Below are 19,572 nucleotides of genomic sequence, written 5' to 3' on the forward strand. Positions count from 1 at the left end.
TCCATAGTAATCATGTTGTGAAAAACTAACTCTATTTCCCTTCATCCTATCCTGTCCCCCATTTATTCTATTCTCTTTTAACCTTGTCTCTCTTCACAAGTGTTTGCTTCTGATTACCCCCTCCCCAAATCTGCCCTCCCTTGTATCATCCCCTCCCCCCTTCTCTTACCTCTTTGCCTGTATTTTCCTATAGGGTAAGATAGATTTCCATATCCAGTTGAGCATGGATGTTACTTCCTCCTTATGCCATCTGACTCCAATTCTTTTAGAAGGATCAGATGCTATTTAAGATCCAGTTCTACACATGTAAAGATAAATAACAACACTTTTTTTTTCAGGTAGAAGCTTTCTACCCTTGAGTTTAATAGTTACACAAATGAATTTGCTTATAGGAGGCTGACTTTTACTCCTGTTATCATAAAAGACTTGGGAGGATCCATAAGTAATTAATTTCAAAACAGTCCATATCAATAAGTTGTTTATAATAAAACAAACTTGTACCCCAGAACACACAGTAAAAACAGGTAATATTTCCATAATATTAGTAAACTTTAAATGAAATTGACTTTTCCATTAATGCAAAAATATTCCATAAATTACCTTCCTCTAAGAAAATTGCTCTGAAATTCTTTTTCCCCCCAAACTGAAGATGTCTCTGATTTAGTTTCAGTAGTTAATAGAATAATAGCTAGGTCCCTCAATCAGTACCAATCATTTTGAAACATTTAAGGACCTTATTCCATACAGACATATATCTAGTAATAGTAAGGCAGATGTCTAGGCCAAATGCTCATTTACTAAGTTGATTAAGATATAGAAAGGAATAAAATCTTAGACTGAATAGCTTAGATCTTAAACACACACTTTAATGTAATAGTAGCTCAGCCTTAGTCTGTGGAATAATGATTCAACATTACATTTTGCATTTGTTCCATAACTTTTTTTTTCCTTTGTCCAATTATTCCAATATCATTCAGAAAGAATGTTCTGTTCTAGGGATTTTATCTTTCACATGAACATGCAGGAGTACTCACTTACCCAACTGTCTGGGACCCGAATGACTACACATTCAGATGGAAAACGGCAAGATTACATATACTTGCATTGTGCTGGAGTGTTTTACTGACCACTTGCTTTGATTACAGAAATTTGCCATAAAAATGAAAAGCAAGGATATGATTAGATAAAACATCACAGTTTTCCAACCATATAGGATCAATTGTACCTTGTAGCCTTACTCAGGAATAGTCAGGTGGGAAACAACACTTTTCAAAGGAATACAATGGGGAAACTGAGCCAGGAGGATCCCATCCTAGGCTGAGGCTAAGACTGTGCTCTCAGCTTTTCAAGATGCAGACCTCCACCTGTAACAGTCACATTCTCTCTGAGTAGCTTGTGGCATTTCTCTCAGATGGTGGATTATTGACTATTGATTATGGATGGATTTTTATGATCCATCAGATGACCCAAATCACAATTCGTTATGGCTCCATGACATCAGATGGCAAGTTTCACTAATCAAAAATTTACCAGGACTTACATCTCAAATTTAACCTTGTCCTCGTGCAAAAGCCAATCACTAGAGATTTCTACATACTAACAAATTCCTTGACCCATCCCCCCCACAGCTGTGTGCTGGAAGATACTTCCAGGCTGTAGCTGCTGCCCCTCCCCCTCCTTCCTTTCACCAGCTGGGGTAAGGTAGGGGTGGAAGGGTAAACTCTTTTCCTAATCTGATCTGGGATGAGAGGGCTTAACAGAAAAACTCCCAGGCTGTCTGTAGTCCTGCAGGGAGATACCCTCTTGACTTAAGGGAAGGGAGTAGGGGAAGGAAGTGACTAGGGTTGTAAGGAGGTGTTTCAAAACTCCTTAATGATCAATATCAAAACTTCCAGAGACTGCTAAGGAGTTTCAGCTGTCCTAACTTTTCACGGCCTGGGCAGAGCCAATCCCGCTGAGTCCAGCTTCGAGGATCTGGTGGCCAGGAGGTAAGGGAGATCCTACAGGTACGGGAGTGTAGACAGAAGGGAGCACTTGCAGTTTTTCATGATTTCACATGTATAATCAATATAATGGTGCTTGCCTTGTCAATATGTGGGGGGGTGGGGGATGGGTGGGAGAAAATTTAGAACTCAAAGTTTAAAAAAGAAAAAAAGTTTAAATACTAAATTAAAATGTATAAAAATAAAAACAAAGAGGGCAGCTAGGTGGCACAGTGGATAAAGCACCAGTGCTGGAGTCAGGAGTACCTGAGTTCAAAACCTGACGCAGACACATAACACTAGCTCTGTGACCCTGGGCAAGTCACTTAAACCCTATTGCCTCACCAAAAATACATAAATGAAATAAAATAAAAACAAAGTCACATGCATGAAACTTGGCCTTCTGAATCCAGTCGGGGCTCTTTCTCATGTACCACTCCTCACATCGTTGGAAAGAAAGAAGGGTTTGCATTTTTATGTGAGATAAGAGTAATATTGGGCAAGGAATAATCATAGGCTAACAAAGAAAAATAAGACAGTAAGGTACTTTGCAAAGTTTATCAGGTGTTATGGTGGAGAAGATTAAATTTCAAGTCTGAGGAAGTACCCCAAAAGGTTATACTTGGAGGCAGCCAGGTAGGTGCCTCATGGATCAAGTTCTGGACCTAGACTCAAAAAGACCTGAGTTCAGATATAGCACCAGCAGTGTGACCTTGACCAAGGCACTTAACTGCTATCTGCCTGTTTTCTCATCTGTAAAATGGGACAATAATATCATCTCCTTCCCGGGGTTCTTATGAGTTTAATGAGACAATGTTTAAAGAGCGCTTAGGACAGTGTTTGGCGCTTAGCAAGTGTTTTATAAATATCTGTTTCTTTCCTACTCTTACTTTCTTTTTCACTTTCTGTGAATAAACCAAAGAAACAGAGTTGGCATCTTTGGGAAACAATACAAATTGAATCTAGGGAATGGACCTTAGATAGGAAATATTCAAACATACATGCATGCATATACACACATACATATGTATGTATGTGTGTGTGTGTGTGTGTGTATATATATATATATATAAATTTAATACATGCAAGGACTTTTCTAAGCAACTAGAGATAACACTGGCATACTTTGTCTTCTGGATGAATTTAATAAATATATACATATGTGTGTGTACATACATATATATATACATACACACATATTATATGTGTGTGTGTGTGTATGTATATATACACACATATTTCTGGATTTAAGTTCCACTGAAATTTAGACATAGGCCTAGAAACAGACTGCTCAAGTGTTCTTAGTTAACAAGGCTACTTTTGCCATCCAGGCAATCGAAACCAGTGGTGTCAAACTCAAATAGAAATGTACACATGCATGTATAGAAAATATTATGTATGAAAAAAATACATAAAGATCCTTACAGACCACATATTGATCTAATTTTAAAATTTAACATTATCTATGTTTTATTATATTTTTATTTATTTTGTTAAATATTTCACAATTTCACTTCAATCTGGTTTCAAGCTACACTCAGGAGTATTGGGGTCACAAGTAACTACAGCTTCCTCTGTAAAGAATTTAGAAAATCTAAAATTGTAGCAGTGGTAGGACACAGGGGCAGAGAGGAGGACCACCTCATATGGTAACAAATTCTAAAATACTAGAAATAGAAACTTTCAAATTCCCGAAAGGATGAGATATTTTATAAAAGGAAGTGATAAAGTCTTATAGTTTGACCCTCTTAGCCTCTTCTCTAGAGGTTTTTGTGACACTGCTCTCTTCTGAGTCTTCTCCAACATTTGACCACTCTTTCTCAGTCTCCTTTCTTTGACCTTTATCTAGATCACACCAGCTTTCTCGGGGTGTCTCCCCCAAAGGCCCTATTCTTCTATTGCTCTGTATTATTTGTCTTGGCAATCTCCTCGACTCCCATGGATTTAATTATCTCTATGCAGATGATTCTCAGATCTATTTGTTCAGCTCTAACCTCTTTCCTGACATGTAGTCTTGCATCTCCGACTACTTATTGGACATTTTGAAATGAATGTCTCACATACATCTTAAACCCAACATGTATGTCTAAAACTGAACTTACTATATTTTCCCCAAGGTCCTTCCCTCTTCTTAATTTCTCTGTTGCTCTCAAGGGCAGGACCACCATCCCAGTCACTCAGGCTCGTGGGTTAGATGTTATCCTCAGCTTCTCACTCTTAACCTCATATATAGATCAGCTGCCAAATCCTGGTGTTTCTAATTTTTGACATCTTTTGGATATCAACTGTTTTTATCCTTTTTTCACGCCGTGCACCAGGCCCTCATCAATTCATGCCCATATTATTGCAACCTGCTGATTAGATTCTCTGCATCAAATCTCTTTCCTCTGCAGCTTATCCTCCAACTTAGCTGCCCAACTGAGCTTTCTAGAGGACAGGCCTTGCCAAGACACCCCAATACTCACTAAACCACAATGACTTCCTATTACCTCAAGGATCAAATATAAAATCCACTGTTGTTCAAAATCCTTCATAACCTGGACCCTTCCAGGTACTCTAGGATCCAGTGACTCTGGCTTCTTTGCTATTCCTCGCACAAGACACTCCATTTCCCAACTCTGGACATTTTTGCTGTCTAAAGTATATCTTTACATTATGTTATGTCCTATCATACTGGATTTTTGTTGTTCACTTGTGTCCAACTCTTGATGACCTTTTTTTATTTTCTTGGCAAAGATCTTAGTATAGTTTGTCATTGTTTTCTGCAACTCATTTTATAAGTGAGGAAACTGAGGCAACCAGGGTTAAGTGACTTGCCCAGGGTCAACAAGCTAGTAAGTGTCTGAGGCCAGATTTTAACTCAGGAAGATGAGTCTTCCTGACTCCAGGCTGACACTCTGCCCATTGCACTATCAAGCTGCCCATAGTATATTGGATATCTTTTATGTGTGTGTGTGTGTGTGTGTGTGTGTGTGTGTATACACACACACACACACACACATATATACACACACACATATACACATACATACACACGCATGTATGTATATAAAGTCATGTTATATGTAATGTATCTTGTTTTATCATGTGTCATATTTTATACCACATAATTATATTCCATTCCATCAGATCATATATCATTACTATATGATCATATATGATGTGCTGATAGAATGTAATATTTAATATGTTATAACTATATAATTTATTGTGTATTATATATGATGTGGTATGATTGATATATATGATATGATATACTAGAATCTATTTTATATAAGATAAATAATATTATTGTATATCTTGTTTGTTCCCAGTTATTTACATATTGTTTCCTCTATTAAATGAGTAGCTCCTTGAGAGAAAGGACTGCTTGGTCCATCCCTTTCTTTATACCTCCTGTGCTTAGCACAGTGTTTGGCATATATTGGCACTTAATAAATGCTTGTTGAATTGATTTGACATTCTCTTTACATAGCACTGTGAGATAGCAATTTATCTTCCCCTTAATTATTCCATGGAATTTCTATATAATGTTAGTTAGGAAGAGAATCTAAGAACAGAAGACTAAGTCAAAGTGAAAAAATATTTTTAAAGTGATGAAAAAAATAAATCTGCAGTGGTTGCTCCGATAGATGGGATCCCTTCATATAGGGGATGATGTGCTGGAGTCTCCTTATCATATGTGTGAAATTCCATTTTATGATCAGGGGACTGAGGCCTCAAAAGGTTAAGTTACTTTTTCAAGATCATACAGGTCATAAGTGGGAAAGTCAAGATTTGAACACAGATCCTCTGACTCCAGACCCGACAGTTTTGCATAGCACCAAGTCCCTTAAGGAATAACATGGAAAGAAAAGGAGGCATGGATGGGTGCAGTATTCATCACTGGGGAACATATTCACAGTGATGAGATCACAGATATAATGGAAGCATCATATCAATGATTTAATAGGATGTTAATGGTAGGTTATGATTATTCTTCAAGTTATAAACAGCAGCCTTCCATTAAAATCCTCTTTAAATTTTGCATAATAAAAATTCATGTTTATTGTCATCATCCTCATCATCTCCAGATAGGACATAGTCAATGAAACTCATTAGAAGTTTGAATGAGGAGGAAGAGATGCTGTGAAAGTGTAGGAGGGGTGGAACAACCTTGTGAGCTTTGAAAATTTAGAGGAACCACCAGAATCCCTCTTCTCCTGAGGCCTTAGTCCCCTTATCATTTCAGTGATTGTGCTCAGTCAAGCTTCAGTCTTGGATTACTCCCACCATTTGCTGCTCTTTGACACAAGCTGCTGAAGGGAGGTGGGGAAAATCACGCAACCACTCTTGTTGAGTCCATTATAAGTTTTTGTTATGCAACCTCAATTCGGCCATCACTGCTGCTAGGCAATCCTACTATATATACCTCTCTTATCAACTCAATATCCCACTTTCCACAGTAGGTCTTCCAAATTTTTTCATCTCTCCACTTCCTGTGGCTCCCCATCCTGTCTCAACTGAGAACCTTGTCTCATAGTTTGCACATTCTCATATTTTTTCTAAATTGAGGTCATTAGCCATGAACTCCTCTTCTCTCTCTTCTTTATCTACTATCATTCATATGTCTTCTGCCACTATCTCTTCCTTTGCCTCTGTTTCACAGTATAAGGTGGTATTATTCCTAGCCAAAGCTAACTCCTATTCCTGCCAAGTGATCCCATTCCATCTAATGGCCTTCAATATATTCTCCTCTCTGTCGTCCCCACTCTATCACTTTTAAGATTAAACCAATTTCTCCTAATTTAATTTCATTTGAGGGTACATCCTTGGTCTCCTAGTCTTATTTTTTATATTCTTTTATTTTTCCCCAATTACATGTTAAAATAATTTTAATATGTTTTTCAAAAAGTTCTGAATTCCAAATTCTCTCCCTCCTTCTCTCCCTCCCTGAGACATTAAACGATCTGGTATATTTTATACATATATAAAACATTTCCATATTAGTAATTTTGTGTAAGAAGACTCATATTAAAAAAAAATGAAAGAACAGTGAAAGAAAAGTGAAAATAGCATACTTCAGTCTGTATTCAGACATCATCAGTTCTTTCTCGGGAGGCAGATAGCATGCTTCATCATGAGTCCTTTGGGATTGTCTTAGATCATTGTGTTGCTGAGAACAGCTTAGTCATTTACAGTTCTTCATTGTACAGTACTGCTGTTGCTGTGTACAGCATTCTCCTGGTTCTGCTCACTTCACTTTACATCAGTTCATGTAAGCCTTTACAGGGTCCGTCTCTTATTTTCAATTTCTAGCTGTGTACTGGCTCACTCTCTACTGTCTATAATTATGCCCATTTCTCCCCCATCCTCAAAAAACCCTCATTGATCGTTCCATCCCCTGAACTATATCCCATTTACTCTTTCGTGGTTCAGCTCCTCTTTTTTCAAATATTTTATTTTTTCCAATTACATATAAAAATTTTAACATTCATTTTTTAAGGTTTTTTCACTCCCTTCCTCTCTGCTCCCTCATGTTTTAAATATTAGTCATATTGTGAAAGAAAACACAAACAAAAAAACCCTCAAAAACTCAAGAAAAAATAAAAGTTAAAAAACTATGCTTCAATCTGCATTCAGACTCTATCAGTACTCTCTTTGGAGGTGGATTGTGGCTAAACTTTGTGAAAAGGCTGTCTATAATAGGCGTCTCCTCTTTCTCTCTTCTCATTCTTTTCTTAAACCTACAGTCAGACTTCCAACATCATCATTCCACCAAAACTGTTCTCTCCAAAATTATCAGTAATCTCTGAATTGCCAAATCCAGTGTCCTTTTCTCAGTCTTTCTTCTCCTTGACTTCTCTGTAGCCTTTGACACTGTTGATCACCCCTCTTCCTAGATATACTTATCTCCCTAGGATTGCAGGACACCACTCTTCTTGTTCTTCTCCTACCTATTGTAAGATTCTTATCCAGATCACTCTCTAACAGCAGATATCCCACAAGGTTCTGTCCCAGGGCCTCTTCTCTTTTCCTTTTATACTACTTCATTAATTATCATCACATGCTGATAATTCTCAAATCTACCTATCTTATCCCAACCCCTCTGCTTTCAGACTTTCAGACATCCTTTCAGACATCTGAAATGAAATGTCCAGTCAACATCTTAAACTCAACATGGACAAAGCTGAAATCATCATTTTCCTCCTAACTCTGCTCCCACTCCTACCTTCTCTATTATTGTAATCATTTTTCTAGTCTCCTGGGTTGGCAATATATCATCCTCAACTATTTTTTTCTAATCCTTCATACCTAATCTGTTGACAAGGCTTATCAATTTCAACCTTGCAACATCTTTTGGAAATGTCCCCTTCTTTCCTCTGATACTACCATCACTTTGGTGCAGGCTGTCATCACCTCATCCCCTGTACTATGCAATAGCGTGCTAGTTGGTCGGCCTGCCTCAAGTCTGTCCCCACTTCAATCCATCCTGCATTCAGCCCACAAGGTGATTTTCCTAAAATGAGAGTCCCACTGTATCACCCTTCCCACTCAGTTAAGTCCAGTGACAAACTGATCACCTCCAGGTCCAATACAAAACCTCTGTTTGGTGTTCAAAGCATTTCATAATCTAGCTCTCCTCTATCTTTCCAGCTGTCTTACACTTTGCTCCCTGGCAGTACTTTTCAATCTAGTGACACTTCCTTCCTTGCTGTTCCATCTACAAAACACTCTATCTCTTGGCTGCAGGCATTTTCTCTGGCTGTCCCCTGTGCCTAGAATGTTCTCCCTCTTATACACCTGCTGGCTTCCCTGGCCTCTTTCAAATCCCAAATAAAGTCTCACTTTTATAGGAAATGTTTAACAACTCCTCTTAACTCCAGTGCCTACCTTTCTTAATTATTTCATATTTATCCTGTACACAATCTATTTATACATATTTCATTGCTTGTTGCTTCCCCCGTAGCTTGACTGCCTTGTGTCTATTTTTGTATTCTCAGTTCTTAGCACAGTGCCTGGCACTTAGTAGGTGCTCAATAATTTGTTTTATTAACTGAATGACTGAAAATGTCCAGAGTTGGGGAGATGGAGTGTCTTGAATGAGTAACAACTAGGATGCTGGTGTCACTGGATCACAGAGCACATAGAGAGGAGGACAGTGTAAGAAGAACCTAAACGTATAAGGGGGTCAGCTTATGAAGGTCTTTGAACATAAAACAGGATTTGATATTTGATCCTGGAGGTAATAAGAAGTCACTGGATTTATTACGATGATGCATAATATCACGGTACACACATAGTGGGCTCTTAATAAATGCTTCTTGACTTGATGTAGAACCTTATGTTTTACAAAGCCCTTAATTAATATTATCTCACTTGTTCCATTCAGTTCTGTTTTATGTGCTTTTATCTCATTTTTTTTTACACATGAGAAGTCAAATGGCTTATCCTAGGTCAAACACCTAGAAAATATTTAAGGCAGATTTAGGCCCAAGGTCCTGCTGACTCCAAGCACAACATCTTCTCCACTCTACCCTGCTGATTCCCATAGTGGTATGGGTTTGATCTTGTTTTCTTGAAGACTATTCTGGCTGAGGGAAAATTCTTACATTTACTATCAAGTGTCAGAGGGTTAGAATACCGACCCAGAGTTTGACTCCATTTCTATCCTACAAGGACCAGTCTAGTAAAGTGTGAAAATGCTCCTCAAGGGAAGCTTGACCACCAGTTAATTAAAATATTTTATATATAACATCTCATGAAGAACTATATCTAAAGGGTTGTAATCAGCATAGGTGAAAGGACTATCTTCACTGATGCAATCACAGATGTTTCAAATTATTGAAGTGTACAAGGAATAATTTTATTCACTTATTTCTTAATTTAATTTAAATTTGTTTCTTACATAAAAGTCTAAAAGTTCTTTTGTATTATGCCATCAAGTAGAATAACCTCAAAAATCCTTTTGTCTCTGTTCTTCTTTTGGTTATATAATGATTTTTGATTTTTGAAAAAAAATGAAATAGGTTGAGGCTCAGGTCATGGTATTCTGAAATCTGAATTAGAAGGTCATTATGGTCCTATGTTGGCTGGCAAAACATTATTTAAAACTTAATAGTTAAATTAATAAAGCTAATTTTAAAAGTTAGATTTTTAAACCTACATTTTCTACACTGTATAGTTAGCAGGGCTCTTTTCTATTAAAATAATTTCTTTAATGATATATATGACAAGAAAGAGAAAATTGATGAGAAACAAAAGTACATCCCTTTAGTATTGACAAAAACCAAGAATTCCATAGGAAAAAAAAGAAAGAAAAATCTATTTTCCTCTAGTGGCATTTAACAGCTATATCTGCTGATGTATATAAAAAAATTGTTTTTAAGAGTAATTCAAATTTTCACATGCAAAAAAATGTCTTATTAAAGTGAGTTCTGTTTCTGATATGGCCTATACCTAATGGTTATATACAGTTTGATTACAGGTTGAAACTGTGTAAGTAACCATTGGATACAAGTCAAATTATGTTGTGATTTGCATCATTGAACGAACTTCCAAGTAGATGAGAGCAGTGATCCATTTGGGTATGTATATGAGTAGATTTGTAGTCTGTAGTTGTCAAGTATCTTTCATTCATTCAACAACACTCATTCAACACTTGTTAAGTGCATATTACATGCAGACCACTGTACTAGGAACTCTTGTAGAACCAAATTTCTTATAAAGGGTTAAAACACAAACAATCACAATACATAGTATTATGTAAGACACATGCTAGAAAGTTGGAAAAGAAAATGCGATGTGAAATCTGAGAGAGAAGGCCATTACTGGAAAGGCTTCCTGAGAGAAGTGGCTTTTAAGTTGCCCCTTAAAGAAAAGCAATAATTCAATAGGTAGATGCCACATGTGAACAAAGGTGAGGAAAAGGAGTAAAGCAGATGGCTTGTCCTAGGAGTGTTTGAATTTATCATACAATGTGCTGAAGGGACTTAGCATGAAGCAAATTTAGGAAAATAAGGTAGCATATGATATTACAGGGCCTGTAGAGAAGTAGAGAAGTTTGCATTTTACCTTAATAACAATATGGATCTTCTAAAGATTTTTTGAGCCAAGAAGTGAGGTGATTAAATATATGCCTAATAAAGATAATTCTGACAGCAGAATGGATTGGTGGGATGAGAGAGAACATGGTAAGAAACGATTATGACAATAGTCTAGGTAGGTGGCAATGAGGGTCTATTTTTTGGGAGGGTTGTGATAGTGGGAGTAGAGGAGGTAGATGTAAGCAAGGTTGCAGAGCTGGAATCAACAGGACGTGGTAATTGATGTGGAAAAGAGAAGAATTGAACTTAACTCCAAAGTTATGAGCATAGGACATGGCCTGAAGGGTGGACTTAACAGACAGGATATTAAAAAGAATTAGAACTTCAGGACCAAAGACAATAAGTTTCATTTGGGAAATGTTGAGTTCAAAGTAGCAATGGAGTACCAAATTGCAAATGGTCTATGGGCAAGTAGCAGAACAGGTCTATGGCCAAGAAGAGAATTCAGCACTAAAGCTGGGAAGTTTTGGAAGTTTGAAAAGACATGTTCACATTAATTGGATTTTTAATGGGAATGTGTGAGATTAATCAGGAAAGAATGTAAAAAGAGAGTAGAAAAAGTCGTATTACGTACCCCCAGAAACACCCAGGTTAAATGGTTGGAAAGAATATGAGAAAGAAGGAAACTAGCCAGAGAATTGGTGTTTAGAGGGTAGGAAAGGGATAAGTCCCCAATAAGAAGGAAAAGTCAACTGCATCAAAAATTGCAAAGAGAGTAAGGGGGATAAGGATTATAAAAATAAAAAGGGTTCTGGATTTGATTATTACAATGTCATTGGTGTCTTTTGAAAGAGTAGTATCAAAACACAGAAGATTAAAGCCTAATTATATTGTTATTCTTTGGAGATTGGCTACATAAATTATAGTATGTGAATATAATGCAATGTTATTCTGATATAAGAAATAACAATGAAGAAATCAGGAGAAGCATGAGAATATCTATAAACTAATGTAGAATCAGGGATCTAATAAATAGAATGACTATATATAGATGGAAAGTATACCAAAAAGAAACTAAATGTATATAATGTATGGACTTGGCCCCAAAGAGAAGTTGAGAAAATTCACTTTTTTCTCTCATTGCAGAGAAAGAGAAGACTGTAGGTATGGTGTAATGCAGAACATTATTTTGCCATTTAGGTAGTAGGGCCCTTTAAGCCATGGAAAGCAAAAGTTGGTGCTTAATCTTGCCCCAGACCTCTTTCCTCCTAAATCTAAACAATAGTGAAACGTACTCTTGCTTAGCTCAGCATAGCCCGTACCTCCAACGCAAAGGGATAAGAAAGCTTGCAATATAACTGCTTTAGATAATTATGTTTATAACAGAGACCAGGACACCTGGTCTGGTTTGTGTGATCTCTGATCCATAATAATGGGGTGCTTGGGTGCTTGTGCCCCAATTTCTCCCTAGTCTCAGAAACACTGTCTCTAACAACCATTCCCCAGCCCAAGGACACTGTGCCTAGCAGTTATTCATGCATGGGCCTCAGCGTGACCCTTCTCTCTCTCCCTGGTACAGCTACACAGAGCTGGGCTGCTCAGGCCCCAGCCCTCAGATCATGTCTCTGGAAGCCTCCCAATTCCTCAGTAAGTTCCTGTATTGTGAGAAAGCTTTCCCTTGCTGCAGAGCATTCTTTCATCATGACAGAGGGAGAGGGGTGTCCTTGACAAGCCCAAGGACTTTTCCTCCTGCCAGACTCCAAAGATCCATCCCCCTCCCTGTCTGGTATACTCCCTGTACTTTCCCATCCATAGCCGCCAAAGACACCTGCACCTTTGGATTACCTCATCAGTGTTCCTGGCATTTCTTTCAGATACCCATATTCAAACTCAAAACAAAATTAGTTAGAGTCCCAAGAGCCTTTTACGTCAAACAGCAAGTTTCACTAACCATAGCTTAAAGCCAGATATAGTTAATATATTCCCATGGAGTTGCAATCAGCAATAAGATTTACCAGGACTCACATACATAAGAGATTGCACTTAACATTTAAACTTGTCCTGGTGTAAAAGCCAATCATTAGAAATCATTTCTGTCTATCATACATAAACTTGTAACTTCTCAGCAAGCCAAGTTCATTGTTAGAAAACTCCAAACAAGCGTTTTTTTTTTCTTCTCACAGCAGATGACCTTCCTCACACAGATTTTTTTTTTCAGGGAGCGGGGCAAGTTTACAAAGTAAGGGGAATTGCCTTATACCCCAGGGAGGGGCTAATCCTGGTGCCCCTGCCTGCCGACCCCCTTACCCGAAGGAGGACTGTTCTAAATGGGCAGAACCAATGTGGATAAGGCTTTTACCCAATTCCCTCCTTTTCCCACAGCAATCAATTAACAATTCTAGGTTGTAACATTAAAACAGTAATTTCAAATAACTTAGTTAACAATCTTATAACTTTCAGAAGTGATAGTCAAATTGTTTTAGCTATAGGCCCTTTTTAAAAACAGATTAAAATTTATCCTGATGTTAAGAAGAATAATCACTAGACTTTTATGAAGAACATTTGTTAGAAATTTTTAAGGTGATAGATATCTTTCCTTTCTACCTTAAAGTAAAAATAAACCTTTAAAAATGGAATTCATTAAAACTAAGTTGATGTAAAATGTCCTCAAGTAACATAAATAACTTCCCAAAGTACCATAACAAACTAAATTCCTAGTTGTTACAGAATTCCTAGATATCACAAAGTTCCTTAGTCAAAAACAGAGAAAAAAAATTCAGTTTTTATAATGCGTGAAGAACATTACCACAATAACAAATATTATCAACCTTTTAAAAATTTACTCAGTTGTTTTTCTTTGTCTGTAAATATATCACTGGAAATTAGGAAACACTATTACATTCTGGAATCTCACCTAGATAGTGAATGTGGTAGTACATAAATCTCCAAATTAACGTATCTCAAGGATTCTCATTTACTCAGGAATGTAACAACACAGGAAACATTTACACGGATTTGATAAGAATTATAGGTGAAATTTCCTCTTAAAAGCAAATAAAACTTGGAAGTTCATTCTAACCCATTCACTCTCCCCTATTTATTTATTTAGCTTTGGAGGGATAGACAAAAATATATTCCCAAATGCAATACCCTTGTTAAGCTTAGAAATGTAATGGACCGGTATTCTGATTGCTTTTTCTTTCCCATAATGACCAATCTTTAAAAGAACCCACCCGGGGATCTAGCCTGAAAGGTGGGTGGACATAATTCCCTCCATCTCTCCTCAAACTGCCCTTACTATGCACTCAAAACAATCCACTCATCTGAGTTTCCTTCAATGTACTTAAGTGCAACACAGTGTAACAAGTTCTGAAATTGAAAACCTCACATATTTACCAATTTGGAAGAGCTGGGGCTGGTGGGAAAATACCAACTAAACCCAGCAAGCCGTAGTCCTCAGCACATAAACCATTTGTCTATGTTCTGGTACACAAGAACTTTTCTCTTTGTCTCCATGCTCAAACTTGGCCAGAGTTAGAATGCAGAGAGAGAGAGAAACTATTACTCATGCAAAAGTCCCAAAACCTTCTCACTTCCAAAACCTCCAGCCACACCATGCAACTAAACCATATTCCCTTCAAATTTTCTACACACACTCCTCTCTCCTACATGCTTAAACTTCCTTGCCTTTCTTTCTAATGATTTAAAATCCCCTTAAAACCCGTACATATCTCATTCCTTTCTAATTCTGACCTGACACTTCACAAATCCTTCCCAACTTGCCCTCTACCAACCATATAACCTAAATACTAAAGTATTCCTCTCTCTTTCCCTGTGCTATCCACGTACTCCTTTGAAGCTGCTGTTACCTGGGGAGGGAGAGGGGGAGAAAGAAGGCAACTTTTCAGAGTCCTGCTGCAGCCTTTGGCTGTCTGGCTGCAAACAACCCAAAAGGGAGGGAAATGATGTACCAGCTGTATCCCCCCATTATTGCAGAACACAGACACAGGCAAACAATAAAAGCCTGAACACAAACACGTCTTCCCAATGGAAGTCAAAGGAACTGCCCTGGAGAAAACTGTCTGCAATCCAGTCTGACACCTGCCTTTCAGTATGAAACAGAGGTGGCTTCAGGCAGATCACTGCAAAACAGAATCTCTTAAAAACACAATCTCTACACATATAAACTAATAGACCAACACTGAGACAGAAACCAGGAATGAGACACGCCCGACAGAACTAAGACAGAAACCAGGAACCAGATACAGGCATAGTCCCGACATCTCGGGGTGCCTGGGGGATTGAGGCACTAAGTGCTCTGCCACGTCTGACAGTCGTTCCCCACCAGAAAACAGGTATGCAGACATTTACCTCCAGAGGGTTACCAGGTCCACGAGGGCCGAAATGAGGTACAGTCGGAGTCGGGGAGGGAGGCTTCTCCTAGTCCTGAGTCCTGGGGCCCTGGAACATCATCAGGGGCCGGCTCCCCTAAAAGTCAGAACAGAACAATTCCCCCCTCCCAAGGCTGATGTCCTCTCCAGGTGGGTCTCTGCAGCGACATGGGATGCTGCTATCTCACTGGGGCCGCCAAAATGTTGTACCGAGAAATCAGCAAGCGAAACCCAGATGTAATTTAAGATGTGGATTTATTAGGGCACAGCTGGCAGGGGTATGCACATCCAAATCAAGCAGCCCCGATCAGGGGTCAAGCTAGGGTTTATATGGAAAAGAGCATGGGAAAGAAATGCCAGGAACACTGATGAGGTAATCCAAAGGTGCAGGTGTCTTTGGGGGCTTTGGATGGGAAAGTACAGGGAGTATACAGGACAGGGAGGGGGATGGATCTTTGAAGTCTGGCAAGAGGAAGAGTTCTTGGGCTGGTCAGGGACACCCCTCTTCCTTTGTCTTGATGAGAGAATGCTCTGCAGCAAGGGAAAGCTTTCTCACAATACAGGAACTTACTGAGGAATTGGGAGGCTTCCAGAGACATGATCTGAGGGCTGGGGCCTGAGCAGCCCAGCTCTGTGTAGCTGTACCAGGGGAGAGAGAGAAGGGTCATGCTGAGGCCCATGCTAGGCACAGTGTCCTTGGGCTGGGGAATGGTTGTTAGAGACAGTGTTTCTGAGACTAGGGAGAAATTGGGGCACAAGCACCCAAGCACCCCATTATTATGGATCAGAGATCACACAAACCAGACCAGGTGTCCTGGTCTCTGTTATAAACATAATTATCTAAAGCAGTTATATTGCAAGCTTTCTTATCCCTTTGCGTTGGAGGTACGGGCTATGCTGAGCTAAGCAAGAGTACATTTCACTATTGTTTAGATTTAGGAGGAAAGAGGTCTGGGGCAAGATTAAGCACCAACTTTTGCTTTCCATGGCTTAAAGGGCCCTACTACCTAAATGGCAAAATAATGTTCTGCATTAGAATGGCATATTGCATATACCATCAGACATAGTTAATGTATAAGATTACTTTTGCTTAACTTTTTTTTTCATTGTTTTTGAATCTTTTTTTTTTTAAGGAATGGAATACTAGATTGGGGAAGGTAGATATTAGGAAATGATGTTATATAAAATAAGATATTGATAAAAAGAAGGCTTAAAATTGTACATGAAATCAGAAATTCTTATTACTCTGAGAAGGAGAAACAGAGAGAGAAAGGGGGAATTGTTGCATATGAATAAAATAGAATATTATTATGTAGTAAAAATGAGAAATATATAGAATTCAGAGAAACACAGGAGGATTTATATGAACTTATTTGGAGTTAAATAAGAAGAAATGGAAGAATAAGATGCAGAAAGACCATGGTTAGGCAAATGAAAAGATCTCCAAAAGATAAGTAACACTGAGTAACTGAGTATGCCACAATGGTTCAGGAAAATAGATAGTAAACCCATAACTTCCTTCTTTCTGCAAATTCAGGGTACTTATGCTGTCAGAATGTTGCATTCATTATCACATCCAGTGAAGGCAGATCTAGTTTTTGCTTATCTGCTTTTTTTTCTTTTGCAAGAGAAGGTTACATCCCATGGGGTGGGAGTGGGTGGTGAAATATGAAAGAAATCTTACATGTAAATATTAACTTTTCCAAAATTTTCCACTCAGTTCTCTATCTCTTTCTGAATTCTTATCTTCTATACATTGTTGTGGAATTATGTAGTGACTTTCATTATTTATATTTTAGGCCCCATAGCAAGAGAATAGAGCTGTAGCTTTGGCCTTTGAAAAACCTGAGTTCAAGATCTGCCTCTTAAACACACTGGCTGTGTCAGTCACTTAATTTCCCATTGTTTCAGTTAATTTCTTTTTTAAATTTTTTTTGAGCACTTACATAGCACTTTATCTTTCCCCACTTAATAGTATTTTTTTTGTTGCTGATTACATGCATAAATCATATTCTTTTTTAAATAATTTATTTATTTTTAGTTTTCAACATTCACTTCCATAAGATTTTGAGTTTTAAATTTTCTCCTCTCTTTCCTTCCCCCTCCCCAAGCTGGCATGCAATCTGATATAGGCTCTACTTATACATTCATATTAAACATATTTTCACATTGGTCATGATGTAAAGAAGAATTAGAACTAGTGGGAGGAAGCAAGAGAAAGAAAAAAACAAACAAAACAAAACAACAAAAGAAAAGGAGGGCAAATAATATGCTTTCATCTACATTCAGATTCCAAAGTTCTTTCTCTGGATGTGAATACCATTTTCCATCATAAGTCTTTTGGAATTGTTTTAAATCTTTGTGTTGCTGAGAAGAGAAGAGTCTATTAAAGTCAGTCATTGCACAGTGTGGCTGTTACTGTGTACAACGTTCTCCTGATTCTGCTCACGTCACTCAGCATCAGTCCATACAACTCTTCCCAGATTTTTCTGAAGTCCACCTGTTCATCATTTCTCATAGCGCAGTAGTATTCATATACCACAACTTGTTCAGCCATTCCCCAATTGATGGGCATCCCCTCAATTTCCAATTCTTTGCCACCACAAAAAGAGCTACCATAAATACTTTTGTACATGTGTTTCCAAAGATCATTTTCAACATTCACTTGTACAAGATTTTGAGTTTCAATTTTTTACTCTCTCTTCTGTCCCCCCTTTTTCTCCCTCCTCCCCTCTCCCACTTTCCCATGACGTCATGTAATCTGATATAGGCTATACATGTACAATGGGGCATCTTCTGCTGAGGCACCTCCAGGTGATTCAGCACAGGCCAAAAGCTAGACCTCCATGTGCTTCAGGCAATTTCTAAGAGTTTTGAGCAACTACAATCTGCATTGGTAGAAGGAGGTCCGTCATTGGGAGTGTAAATGAAATCACAGGTCCTGTCCAAGGGAAAACAATCACAAAGCTATAATTAATAATCCTGTATACTGTGGTTCTGACTCTGCAGACTTTGTGCTACATCATTTTGTGTTCCCATAGGTCTACATAGTCTTCGTATCTAGTGTGAGATCCATGTGGGCTCCCTAGAAGGGAGATGCCCACTCTCTGTCCTTTCTTCTTTTCTTCCTCTTTAGCAGCCTTCTCTAGTCCTTCTTTGTCTTCCTGAGAGAGAGATACATCTGGAAACCCCACATTGCACCCAGATCCTATCTCTCCTAGAGGATACCCCTGATCTCTGCCCATTGCTTGGGGAGGAGTTTCTATTTTTTCGGGTCTTAGGCAGGGTACAGAGGGCTGAATTTGGAGGAGGGAAGCTCTGATCTCATATCTAACCCTGAGGCTTGCGGGTTGTGTGATCACAAGCAAATCACATTATTTTTCTGAGCTGTCCTCTCCAGATTTAGAAGAAGGCCCTTGTATATAGTATATAGCTTGTGAAACTCAAGTGAGATGATATATGTAAAGCATTTTAAAATATTGTATCAAAAATATGTTATATCAGCCATTATAATATCAACAAACATTTATGGACCTTACTCTGTGCCAGGTAATGGGGTACAGAGAAAAAAATTAACGATTCAAGGAGCTCTCATCCTAACAAGGGAGGGTAATTCTAAATAACTATGTACATACCAAATACATATAAAGTACATGGATGTAATTTCAGTGGGAAGGCCCTAGCATCTGGCAGCAAGGGCAAAGGGCCTTCTGATGAAGGTGCTATTTTATTTGAATTCTCAAGGAAGCCAAATGCCAAGTGGAGGAGGTGAAGAGGGAGTGCATTCCAGCTCTGGAGGGCAGCCAGTACAAACGCAGAGACTAGGAGGAGAGGAGAGAGCAGGTGGGAAGAACAGCAAGAAGCCCAGAGAAGCATTGCTGAGTATGTGGAGGGAAGTAAAATGTGACATGAATGGACATGGTGAAAGGAGCCAGGTTGTGAAGGGTTTTAAGGGCCAGAGAGAAAACAAATTTTTAAATCTCTAGAATTTTACTTGTTTCTCCAATGCAAGTTTTTTTTTCTTTAGAAAATACTGACTTGACCTGCCCTTCAGGTAGGTGGGGACAATAAAACACTAAAATGCTTTAACTGCATCTTATCTATCATCAATGTCATTCAACCTAATCAAAGGATCTAGTAAATATGTAAACTGGGAAAATTCAGGAACTTTGT

General features: G+C 38.3%; 1 protein-coding gene across 1 annotated transcript in view; it reads left to right on the forward strand.

Moving 5' to 3' along the window:
* Window positions 1-1,852: 1,852 nt before the first annotated feature.
* The window catches only part of PLSCR1 (phospholipid scramblase 1), a 78,632-nt gene continuing 60,912 nt past the window's right edge, over window positions 1,853-19,572 (forward strand). Inside the window, exon 1 of the mRNA XM_020980949.2 lies at window positions 1,853-1,988. The gene's annotated coding sequence lies outside the window, so the exon portion shown is untranslated. The remainder of the gene's footprint in view (window positions 1,989-19,572) is intronic.

The sequence above is a fragment of the Phascolarctos cinereus genome, unplaced genomic scaffold (genome assembly GCF_003287225.1).
Source record: "Phascolarctos cinereus isolate Bilbo 61053 unplaced genomic scaffold, phaCin_HiC Scaffold_7;HRSCAF=346, whole genome shotgun sequence".
In the NCBI taxonomy this organism is placed as follows: Eukaryota; Metazoa; Chordata; class Mammalia; order Diprotodontia; family Phascolarctidae; genus Phascolarctos; species Phascolarctos cinereus.